Genomic DNA, 12,022 nt, shown 5'->3' with positions numbered 1-12,022 from the left:
TGCGGAGGGAGACTCCCCCCTTCACTGGAGAACTGCGCTAAAACAGCTGATCACAACGTTCACACTCTGTGGTCACGAAGTACTCCACTAGCCCCCCCCCCCGTCGACTTTCCTGAAGTACTCCCCCGTTGATAGAAATCAACACGTAATGAATTAAGACCCCACGGTTTGATGATTGATAGGTGTGTGGGTTGTCTTTCATTTTGACATGCAGAACATTTTTATAATAAACATAGATACTGTATGTTAAATTGATATATCCGCCTTCTTTCATTTATCTTTCCATTCCCACAACAATATACTTAAATAAATGGCATTTTTGGGACATAGTTCGAATGGTGATTAATCATGATTAATTAATTTTTAAGCTGTGATTAATCTGATTAAAAATTGTAATCGTTTGACAGCCCTAAAATATACATGGTCAAAGATCTTGAGAAAATACATTAAGCGCATGGATACCTTAACCGTTCAAACTGTGCAAGACACAATGTAGGAAATGGAAACTTAGCGATTAATAATTAAGTGCATTTTATTTACAAAGTCAACTCTTTTGTTTTTACTTGTGTCATTTGCGATGGCCATTTGTTGTGTTCAAGGGACCTGCTTCTCCCTTATGGCCCGTCCACACACGGCGTGCGTTGAAAGCTTCACCATTCACTTTGAATGGGGTGACATCACTTTTCGTTGAACTGCGGAGCTTTGCTGGCGTGGCTCGCGGCAAAAGTTGAGACATGTTCAACTTTTGAAGCCTCGGCAGAAGCGTCAGCCAATCGAATCATATGCCAGTACAAGCTCTCAATCAAACCGCTGCTTGTGTGTCAGGGGTGGGAGATTCATGTGGTTGGTTGTTGGTCGAGTTTCAGACACGCCCGCCGGCAAGCTTCAACGCACACCACTGTGTGGACGGGACGTTACAGTGTAGGGGGCATTTAATATGTTGGTTTATTGGTTTATCTACAGAAGTTAAGATTTACCAGGAGTGGGGTTTGAACCCACGAGGGCTATTGCCCATTGGATCTTAAGTCCAACGCCTTAACCACTCGGCCATCCTGGTGAGGATGAACAGCAAATAGAGCCTACAAATAATCCATGGTCAAAGGTCATGAGAAAATATATTAAGCTCATGGATACCTTAACCACTCAAAACTGTGGGTTTAAGGGACCTGCTTCTCCCTTACGGTACGTTCACACGGTTCCGTTGCGTGCTTCAATGGAGACGCCTCCCATTCACTTTGAGTGGGGTGACGTCAAGCTTTGCCGAACTGCATTGTGGTTCCGTCGCATCGCTTTGCCTCCGTTGCTCGCTTCGAAAGTTGAGAAAAGTTCAACTTTTCAAGCGTCAGCCAATCAAATAATATGCCAGTATGAGCACTAGCCAATCAAAGCACATGCTTGTGTGTCCGGGGCGGGATATTAATGTTGTTGGTCGAGTGCCAGACTGGCAAGCTTCAACACTACTGAACCGTGTGGATGATTAGTGTTGGTGAAGCAGAAGTTAAGATTTACCAGGAGTGGGGTTTGAACCCACGAGGGCTATTGCCCATTGGATCTTAAGTCCAACGCCTTAACCACTCGGCCATCCAGGTGAGGATGAACAGCAAATAGAGCATACAAGTAATCCATGGTCAAAGACATGAGAAAATATAGTAAGCTCATGGATACCTTAACCACTCAAAACTGTGGGTTTAAAGAGCCTGTGACACGGTTTTCCCCCATCATCCAAACCCATCAATTTGAGTACATATTGTCCCCTTGAAAACCGTTACTGAACTGATTTTGGATATTTGTACTTTGATAACCATTAATCTGCCTTCAATGTTGACAATTTTCTGGATCTTCTCGCGGATTCTTCAAGTCCCGCCAAATGATGGGTGACGTCATTGCGGGCACAGCGCTCCAGCTGCACCGTCCAGGATCCCAGCTTCTGCATGTAAACCTTTATATATATACAGTCAGATGTAAACGCACGACGGTGCACACAGCAGCAAGCTCAGACAGCGATGACAGGTTAATGTTGAACGTGTCTGAGAGCTCATATGAGGCTGAAGGATCGGTTTATGTTGTATCTGTTAGAAGTTTAGGAATGAGGTGCGTCAATATGGGCGATCATATGGTCATGTAGCCGGTGGTGGACTGGGACTAAAAATCATCCCGGGACTCTCGACCGGCCCACTTCGGTACCGCTAGTAAATTGTCAACGGGGGGAGCGGGGGATGTAAAATACAAATATAATGTATAATGTCTGTGTCTTTGACATTAACGCTGCTCGCCACCTGTGCCCTGTACTACGAAGCCAGTTGAACAGACCCTGGATATGTTTGAGTAGCAAACAAACTAACAACAAACTAACAAACGAGATCTCGCTAAGCGGTCCAACGACGCTGGTTATCAACTCGGTAAATCAAGCCAGGGTTTCTCTCTCCAGCTGAGAGCGCGTTCACGTCTAAAACACGAGTGGATCTGACTTTAATTACATTTGTCTCGAGTGTTTCGTCAACATAATGTGTTAAATAATACTTCTGCATCCAGTCTGTGACACTGTGAGTGTTGCACGGCCAGATGAGGCTGGAGAAGCTGACTCAGATAAGGAAATATATGATATATTATGATATTATATGATCGATGATCTGATGGATGATGTAATATGAATGATAAGTGCGACACGTCGACGTCTTCTCTGCATACGGCAGTTTAAACTGTATTTTCTTTATCCTGTAATATGACTTGAGAGATTTAAACTCCGCACACTGAGTTGATCTCTTTTCTATAGACGCCGGAGGCGGGCAGCGTCAGGTAAAAGAAGTTATTTAGCCTTCTCAAACCTGAGCCTCACGCGCCGCCTATGGGGGATGTGCTAGTTACTTATCCGACCGGCCCACTTCGGTACCGACCCATCGGGATTCGTCCCGATGGCCAGTCCGCCACTGCACCCAGCCCACGTAAACTGTCAACGGGGGGAGCCTCGCTGCGGGGAAACGGTGGACCTAGTGTCCCGATCGGAGTGGGAATAATAATAATAATCCGTGCATTGTATCCATTAATTTCCCCAACATTGTGGTAAAAAACCACACGTTTAATCCACGTTGGTGTACTACAACTACAAAAAGCATCGGTTTGTTTTCTCATCAGTAAATGCAGACCGGCTCAAACAAACGATTTTTAATCATCATCCTCACTCATCATTTAATGTATCATATGTTCGCCGAATTGACATGAAAGCACTAATAAATGTAGTTTCATCCACTTGAGTTTATAACCACAAAAATAATCGATTTGTTTTTATATCACATCCGACGCGAGGAAATTCAGCAGCTCTCACTCCCGATTTTTAATCCTAATGTAATCATCATCTTCACCACGATCATTTATGTTTATGTCGCCGAATTGACATGAAAGCACTGACAAATATGAATATACTGTAGTCAACTTCATTAAAACGTTATTAACGTGCCTAAACTCAGTAATTCACCATTTCTACGCATGACAACACACTTTGTCCGTGTTTGGCTCTCGAAGCGTTCCCGCATTGACGTCACTTCCGGCTTCCCCCAAAACTTCAAAATGAGTGAAGGAATTTCCCCGCGATGTTCGAAATTATTGATATTTAACGAAACGGTATCGCTTTTTCTTTTTTAAACTGACGGTTCGAGATTACTAGTAGCCCAATATTTCATTGCACAACAGTTGTTGGGATGGTGTCACAGGCTCTTTAAGGGACCTGCTTCTCCCTTACGGTACGTTCACACGGTTCTGTTGCGTGCTTCAATGGAGACGCCTCCCATTCACTTTGAGTGGGGTGACGTCAAGCTTTGCCGAACTGCATTGTGGTTCCGTCGCATCGCTTTGCCTCCGATGCTCGCTTCGAAAGTTGAGAAAAGTTCAACTTTTCAAGCTTCAGCCAATCAAATAATATGCCAGTTTGAGCACTAGCCAATCAAATCACATGCTTGTGTGTCCGGGGCGGGATATTAATGTTGTTGGTCGAGTGCCAGACTGGCAAGCTTCAACCCTACAGAACCGTGTGGACGATTAGTATCGGTGAAGCAGAAGTTAAGATTTACCAGGAGTGGGGTTTGAACCCACAAGGGCTATGGCCCATTGGATCTTAAGTCCAACGCCTTAACCACTCGGCCATCCAGGTGAGGTTGAAGAGCAAATAGAGCACATAAATAATCCATGGTCAAAGACATGAGAAAATATAGTAAGCTCATGGATACCTTAACCACTCAAAACTGTGGGTTTAAAGAGCCTGTGACACGGTTTTCCCCCATCATCCAAACCCATCAATTTGAGTACATATTGTCCCCTTGAAAACCGTTACTGAACTGATTTTGGATATTTGTACTTTGATAACCATTAATCTGCCTTCAATGTTGACAATTTTCTGGATCTTCTCGCGGATTCTTCAAGTCCCGCCAAATGATGGGTGACGTCATTGCGGGCACAGCGCTCCAGCTGCACCGTCCAGGATCCCAGCTTCTGCATGTAAACCTTTATATATATACAGTCAGATGTAAACGCACGACGGCGCACACAGCAGCAAGCTCAGACAGCGATGACAGGTTAATGTTGAACGTGTCTGAGAGCTCATATGAGGCTGAAGGATCGGTTTATGTTGTATCTGTTAGAAGTTTAGGAATGAGGTGCGTCAATATGGGCGATCATATGGTCATGTAGCCAGTGGTGGACTGGGACTAAAAATCATCCCGGGACTCTCGACCGGCCCACTTCGGTACCGCTAGTAAATTGTCAACGGGGGGAGCGGGGGATGTAAAATACAAATATAATGTATAATGTCTGTGTCTTTGACATTAGCGCTGCTCGCCACCTGTGCCCTGTACTACGAAGCCAGTTGAACAGACCCTGGATATGTTTGAGTAGCAAACAAACTAACAACAAACTAACAAACGAGATCTCGCTAAGCGGTCCGACGACGCTGGTTATCAACTCGGTAAATCAAGCCAGGGTTTCTCTCTCCAGCTGAGAGCGCGTTCACGTCTAAAACACGAGTGGATCTGACTTTAATTACATTTGTCTCGAGTGTTTCGTCAACATAATGTGTTAAATAATACTTCTGCATCCAGTCTGTGACACTGTGAGTGTTGCACGGCCAGATGAGGCTGGAGAAGCTGACTCAGATAAGGAAATATATGATATATTATGATATTATATGATCGATGATCTGATTGATGATGTAATATGAATGATAAGTGCGACACGTCGACGTCTTCTCTGCATACGGCAGTTTAAACTGTATTTCCTTTATCCTGTAATATGACTTGAGAGATTTAAACTCCGCACACTGAGTTGATCTCTTTTCTATAGACGCCGGAGGCGGGCAGCGTCAGGTAAAAGAAGTCATTTAGCCTTCTCAAACCTGAGCCTCACGCGCCGCCTATGGGGGATGTGCTAGTTACTTATCCGACCGGCCCACTTCGGTACCGACCCATCGGGATTCGTCCCGATGGCCAGTCCGCCACTGCACCCAGCCCACGTAAACTGTCAACGGGGGGAGCCTCGCTGCGGGGAAACGGTGGACCTAGTGTCCCGATCGGAGTGGGAATAATAATAATAATCCGTGCATTGTATCCATTAATTTCCCCAACATTGTGGTAAAAAACCACACGTTTAATCCACGTTGGTGTACTACAACTACAAAAAGCATCGGTTTGTTTTCTCATCAGTAAATGCAGACCGGCTCAAACAAACGATTTTTAATCATCATCCTCACTCATCATTTAATGTATCATATGTTCGCCGAATTGACATGAAAGCACTAATAAATGTAGTTTCATCCACTTGAGTTTATAACCACAAAAATAATCGATTTGTTTTTATATCACATCCGACGCGAGGAAATTCAGCAGCTCTCACTCCCGATTTTTAATCCTAATGTAATCATCATCTTCACCACGATCATTTATGTTTATGTCGCCGAATTGACATGAAAGCACTGACAAATATGAATATACTGTAGTCAACTTCATTAAAACGTTATTAACGTGCCTAAACTCAGTAATTCACCATTTCTACGCATGACACAACACACTTTGTCCGTGTTTGGCTCTCGAAGCGTTCCCGCATTGACGTCACTTCCGGCTTCCCCCAAAACTTCAAAATGAGTGAAGGAATTTCCCCGCGATGTTCGAAATTATTGATATTTAACGAAACGGTATCGCTTTTTCTTTTTTAAACTGACGGTTCGAGATTACTAGTAGCCCAATATTTCATTGCACAACAGTTGTTGGGATGGTGTCACAGGCTCTTTAAGGGACCTGCTTCTCCCTTACGGTACGTTCACACGGTTCCGTTGCGTGCTTCAATGGAGACGCCTCCCATTCACTTTGAATGGGGTGATGTCAAGCTTTGCCGAACTGCATTGTGGTTCCGTCGCATCGCTTTGCCTCCGTTGCTCGCTTCGAAAGTTGAGAAAAGTTCAACTTTTCAAGCTTCAGCCAATAAAATAATATGCCAGTATGAGCACTAGCCAATCAAATCACATGCTTGTGTGTCCGGGGCGGGATATTAATGTTGTTGGTCGAGTGCCAGACTGGCAAGCTTCAACACTACTGAACCGTGTGGACGATTAGTATTGGTGAAGTAGAAGTTAAGATTTACCAGGAGTGGGGTTTGAACCCACGAGGGCTATTGCCCATTGGATCTTAAGTCCAACGCCTTAACCACTCGGCCATCCAGGTGAGGATGAAGAGCAAATAGAGCACATAAATAATCCATGGTCAAAGGTCATGAGAAAATATAGTAAGCTCATGGATACCTTAACCACTCAAAACTGTGGGTTTAAGGGACCTGCTTCTCCCTTACGGTACGTTCACACGGTTCCGTTGCGTGCTTCAATGGAGTCTCCTCCCATTCACTTTGAGTGGGGTGATGTCAAGCTTTGCCGAACCGCATTGTGGTTCCGTCGCATCGCTTTGCCTCCGTTGCTCGCTTCGAAAGTTGAGAAAATTTCAACTTTTCAAGCGTCAGCCAATCAAATAATATGCCAGTATGAGCACTAGCCAATCAAAGCACATGCTTGTGTGTCCGGGGCGGGATATTAATGTTGTTGGTCGAGTGCCAGACTGGAAAGCTTCAACACTACTGAACCGTGTGGATGATTAGTGTTGGTGAAGCAGAAGTTAAGATTTACCAGGAGTGGGGTTTGAACCCACGAGGGCTATTGCCCATTGGATCTTAAGTCCAACGCCTTAACCACTCGGCCATCCAGGTGAAGTTGAAGAGCAAATAGAGCACATAAATAATCCATGGTCAAAGACATGAGAAAATATAGTAAGCTCATGGATACCTTAACCACTCAAAACTGTGGGTTTAAGGGACCTGCTTCTCCCTTACGGTACATTCACACGGTTCCGTTGCGTGCTTCAATGGAGACGCCTCCCATTCACTTTGAGTGGGGTGACGTCAAGCTTTGCCGAACTGCATTGTAGTTCCGTCGCATCGCTTTGCCTCCGATGCTCGCTTCGAAAGTTGAGAAAAGTTCAACTTTTCAAGCTTCAGCCAATCAAATAATATGCCAGTATGAGCACTAGCCAATCAAATCACATGCTTGTGTGTCCGGGGCGGGATATTAATGTTGTTGGTCGAGTGCCAGACTGGCAAGCTTCAACCCTACAGAACCGTGTGGACGATTAGTATCGGTGAAGCAGAAGTTAAGATTTACCAGGAGTGGGGTTTGAACCCACGAGGGCTATTGCCCATTGGATCTTAAGTCCAACGCCTTAACCACTCGGCCATCTGGGTGTGGATGAACAGCAAATAGAGCATACAAGTAATCCATGTTCAAAGGTCATGAGAAAATATAGTAAGCTCATGGATACCTTAACCACTCAAAACTGTGGGTTTAAGGGACCTGCTTCTCCCTTACGGTACGTTCACACGGTTCCGTTGCGTGCTTCAATGGAGACGCCTCCCATTCACTTTGAATGGGGTGATGTCAAGCTTTGCCGAACTGCATTGTGGTTCCGTCGCATCGCTTTGCCTCCGTTGCTCGCTTCGAAAGTTGAGAAAAGTTCAACTTTTCAAGCGTCAGCCAATCAAATAATATGCCAGTATGAGCACTAGCCAATCAAAGCACATGCTTGTGTGTCCGGGGCGGGATATTAATGTTGTTGGTCGAGTGCCAGACTGGCACGCTTCAACACTACTGAACCGTGTGGATGATTAGTGTTGGTGAAGCAGAAGTTAAGATTTACCAGGAGTGGGGTTTGAACCCACGAGGACTATTGCCCATTGGATCTTAAGTCCAACGCCTTTACCACTCGGCCATCCTGGTGTGGATGAAGAGCAAATAGAGCACATAAATAATCCATGGTCAAAGGTCATGAGAAAATATAGTAAGCTCATGGATACCTTAACCACTCAAAACTGTGGGTTTAAGGGACCTGCTTCTCCCTTACGGTACGTTCACACGGTTCCGTTGCGTGCTTCAATGGAGTCTCCTCCCATTCACTTTGAATGGGGTGATGTCAAGCTTTGCCGAACCGCATTGTGGTTCCGTCGCATCGCTTTGCCTCCGTTGCTCGCTTCGAAAGTTGAAAAAAGTTCAACTTTTCAAGTGTCAGCCAATAAAATAATATGCCAGTATGAGCACCAGCCAATCAAAGCACATGCTTGTGTGTCCGGGGCGGGATATTAATGTTGTTGGTCGAGTGCCAGACTGGCAAGCTTCAACACTACAGAACCGTGTGGACGATTAGTATTGGTGAAGTAGAAGTTAAGATTTACCAGGAGTGGGGTTTGAACCCACGAGGGCTATTGCCCATTGGATCTTAAGTCCAACGCCTTAACCACTCGGCCATCCAGGTGAGGATGAAGAGCAAATAGAGCACATAAATAATCCATGGTCAAAGGTCATGAGAAAATATAGTAAGCTCATGGATACCTTAACCACTCAAAACTGTGGGTTTAAGGGACCTGCTTCTCCCTTACGGTACGTTCACACGGTTCCGTTGCGTGCTTCAATGGAGTCTCCTCCCATTCACTTTGAGTGGGGTGATGTCAAGCTTTGCCGAACCGCATTGTGGTTCCGTCGCATCGCTTTGCCTCCGTTGCTCGCTTCGAAAGTTGAGAAAATTTCAACTTTTCAAGCGTCAGCCAATCAAATAATATGCCAGCATGAGCACTAGCCAATCAAAGCACATGCTTGTGTGTCCGGGGCGGGATATTAATGTTGTTGGTCGAGTGCCAGACTGGAAAGCTTCAACACTACTGAACCGTGTGGATGATTAGTGTTGGTGAAGCAGAAGTTAAGATTTACCAGGAGTGGGGTTTGAACCCACAAGGGCTATGGCCCATTGGATCTTAAGTCCAACGCCTTAACCACTCGGCCATCCAGGTGAGGTTGAAGAGCAAATAGAGCACATAAATAATCCATGGTCAAAGACATGAGAAAATATAGTAAGCTCATGGATACCTTAACCACTCAAAACTGTGGGTTTAAGGGACCTGCTTCTCCCTTACGGTACATTCACACGGTTCCGTTGCGTGCTTCAATGGAGACGCCTCCCATTCACTTTGAGTGGGGTGACGTCAAGCTTTGCCGAACTGCATTGTAGTTCCGTCGCATCGCTTTGCCTCCGATGCTCGCTTCGAAAGTTGAGAAAAGTTCAACTTTTCAAGTGTCAGCCAATCAAATAATATACCAGTATGAGCACTAGCCAATCAAATCACATGCTTGTGTGTCCGGGGCGGGATATTAATGTTGTTGGTCGAGTGCCAGACTGGCAAGCTTCAACACTACAGAACCGTGTGGACGATTAGTGTTGGTGAAGCAGAAGTTAAGATTTACCAGGAGTGGGGTTTGAACCCACGAGGGTTATTGCCCATTTGATCTTAAGTCCAACGCCTTAACCACTCGGCCATCCTGGTGAGGATGATCAGCAAATAGAGCATACAAATAATACATGGTCAAAGGTCTTGAGAAAATATATTAAGCGCATGGATACCTTAACCGTTCAAACTGTGCAAGACACAATGTAGGAAATGGAAACTTAGCGATTAATAATTAAGTGCATTTTATTTACAAAGTCAACTCTTTTGTTTTTACTTGTGTCATTTGCGATGGCCATTTGTTGTGTTCAAGGGATCTGCTTCTCCCTTACGGCCCGTCCACACACGGCGTGCGTTGAAAGCTTCACCATTCACTTTGAATGGGGTGACATCACTTTTCGTCGAACTGCGGAGCTTTGCTGGCGTGGCTCGCTGCAAAAGTTTAGACATGTTCAACTTTTGAAGCCTCGGCAGAAGCGTCAGCCAATCGAATCATATGCCAGTACAAGCTCTCAATCAAACCGCTGCTTGTGTGTCAGGGGTGGGAGATTCATGTGGTTGGTTGTTGGTCGAGTTTCAGACACGCCCGCCGGCAAGCTTCAACGCACACCTCTGTGTGGACGGGACGTTACAGTGTAGGGGGCATTTAATATGTTGGTTTATTGTTTTATCTACAGAAGTTAAGATTTACCAGGAGTGGGGTTTGAACCCACGAGGGCTATTGCCCATTGGATCTTAAGTCCAACGCCTTAACCACTCGGCCATCCTGGTGAGGATGAACAGCAAATAGAGCATACAAATAATCCATGGTCAAAGGTCATGAGAAAATATATTAAGGGCATGGATACCTTAACCGTTCAAACTGTGCAAGACACAATGTAGGAAATGGAAACTTAGCGATTAATAATTAAGTGCATATTATTTACAAACTCAACTCTTTTGTTTTTACTTGTGTCATTTGCGATGGCCGTTTTTTTTTTTATATATATGTATTTGGATATTAACCTTAACCACTCGGCCATCCTGGTGAGGATGATCAGCAAATAGAGCATACAAATAATACATGGTCAAAGGTCTTGAGAAAATATATTAAGCGCATGGATACCTTAACCGTTCAAACTGTGCAAGACACAATGTAGGAAATGGAAACTTAGCGATTAATAATTAAGTGCATTTTATTTACAAAGTCAACTCTTTTGTTTTTACTTGTGTCATTTGCGATGGCCATTTGTTGTGTTCAAGGGATCTGCTTCTCCCTTACGGCCCGTCCACACACGGCGTGCGTTGAAAGCTTTACCATTCACTTTGAATGGGGTGACATCACTTTTCGTCGAACTGCGGAGCTTTGCTGGCGTGGCTCGCTGCAAAAGTTGAGACATGTTCAACTTTTGAAGCCTCGGCAGAAGCGTCAGCCAATCGAATCATATGCCAGTACAAGCTCTTGCCAATCAAACCGCTGCTTGTGTGTCAGGGGTGGGAGATTCATGTGGTTGGTTGTTGGTCGAGTTTCAGACACACCCGCCGGCAAGCTTCAACGCACACCACTGTGTGGTGAAAATATATTGAGAAAATATATTAAGCGCATGGATACCTTAACCGTTCAAACTGTGCAAGACACAATGTAGGAAATGGAAACTTAGCGATTAATAATTAAGTGCATTTTATTTACAAAGTCAACTCTTTTGTTTTTACTTGTGTCATTTGCGATGGCCATTTGTTGTGTTCAAGGGATCTGCTTCTCCCTTACGGCCCGTCCACACACGGCGTGCGTTGAAAGCTTCACCATTCACTTTGAATGGGGTGACATCACTTTTCGTCGAACTGCGGAGCTTTGCTGGCGTGGCTCGCTGCAAAAGTTTAGACATGTTCAACTTTTGAAGCCTCGGCAGAAGCGTCAGCCAATCGAATCATATGCCAGTACAAGCTCTCAATCAAACCTTAACCGTTCAAACTGTGCAAGACACAATGTAGGAAATGGAAACTTAGCGATTAATAATTAAGTGCATTTTATTTACAAAGTCAACTCTTTTGTTTTTACTTGTGTCATTTGCGATGGCCATTTGTTGTGTTCAAGGGATCTGCTTCTCCCTTACGGCCCGTCCACACACGGCGTGCGTTGAAAGCTTTACCATTCACTTTGAATGGGGTGACATCACTTTTCGTCGAACTGCGGAGCTTTGCTGGCGTGGCTCGCTGCAAAAGTTGAGACATGTTCAACTTTTGAAGCCTC

The 12,022-nt window shown here is 44.9% G+C and overlaps 1 protein-coding gene and 11 non-coding genes across 14 annotated transcripts in view; 1 reads left to right on the top strand and 11 right to left on the bottom strand.

Annotated features, from left to right (window-relative positions):
* LOC117462411 (contactin-associated protein-like 4) overlaps positions 1-12,022 on the top strand; it is a 230,164-nt gene that overhangs the window by 83,349 nt on the left and 134,793 nt on the right. The gene's annotated exons all lie outside the window — the stretch shown is intronic.
* On the bottom strand, positions 975-1,057 carry trnal-uaa (transfer RNA leucine (anticodon UAA)). Its single transcript has one exon. It is a non-coding gene; the product is annotated as a tRNA-Leu (tRNA).
* Positions 1,507-1,589, bottom strand: trnal-uaa (transfer RNA leucine (anticodon UAA)). Its single transcript has one exon. It is a non-coding gene; the product is annotated as a tRNA-Leu (tRNA).
* trnal-uaa (transfer RNA leucine (anticodon UAA)) lies at positions 4,062-4,144 on the bottom strand. Its single transcript has one exon. It is a non-coding gene; the product is annotated as a tRNA-Leu (tRNA).
* On the bottom strand, positions 6,619-6,701 carry trnal-uaa (transfer RNA leucine (anticodon UAA)). Its single transcript has one exon. It is a non-coding gene; the product is annotated as a tRNA-Leu (tRNA).
* trnal-uaa (transfer RNA leucine (anticodon UAA)) lies at positions 7,151-7,233 on the bottom strand. The gene has a single exon. It is a non-coding gene; the product is annotated as a tRNA-Leu (tRNA).
* Positions 7,682-7,764, bottom strand: trnal-uaa (transfer RNA leucine (anticodon UAA)). The gene has a single exon. It is a non-coding gene; the product is annotated as a tRNA-Leu (tRNA).
* On the bottom strand, positions 8,214-8,296 carry trnal-uaa (transfer RNA leucine (anticodon UAA)). The gene has a single exon. It is a non-coding gene; the product is annotated as a tRNA-Leu (tRNA).
* trnal-uaa (transfer RNA leucine (anticodon UAA)) lies at positions 8,746-8,828 on the bottom strand. Its single transcript has one exon. It is a non-coding gene; the product is annotated as a tRNA-Leu (tRNA).
* On the bottom strand, positions 9,278-9,360 carry trnal-uaa (transfer RNA leucine (anticodon UAA)). The gene has a single exon. It is a non-coding gene; the product is annotated as a tRNA-Leu (tRNA).
* trnal-uaa (transfer RNA leucine (anticodon UAA)) lies at positions 9,809-9,891 on the bottom strand. The gene has a single exon. It is a non-coding gene; the product is annotated as a tRNA-Leu (tRNA).
* On the bottom strand, positions 10,481-10,563 carry trnal-uaa (transfer RNA leucine (anticodon UAA)). Its single transcript has one exon. It is a non-coding gene; the product is annotated as a tRNA-Leu (tRNA).

This window comes from Pseudochaenichthys georgianus, chromosome 17 (genome assembly GCF_902827115.2).
Source record: "Pseudochaenichthys georgianus chromosome 17, fPseGeo1.2, whole genome shotgun sequence".
Lineage (NCBI taxonomy): Eukaryota > Metazoa > Chordata > Actinopteri > Perciformes > Channichthyidae > Pseudochaenichthys > Pseudochaenichthys georgianus.
The sequence above is the reverse complement of the archived record's forward strand: the minus strand, read 5'-3'. Positions and strand labels throughout refer to the sequence as shown.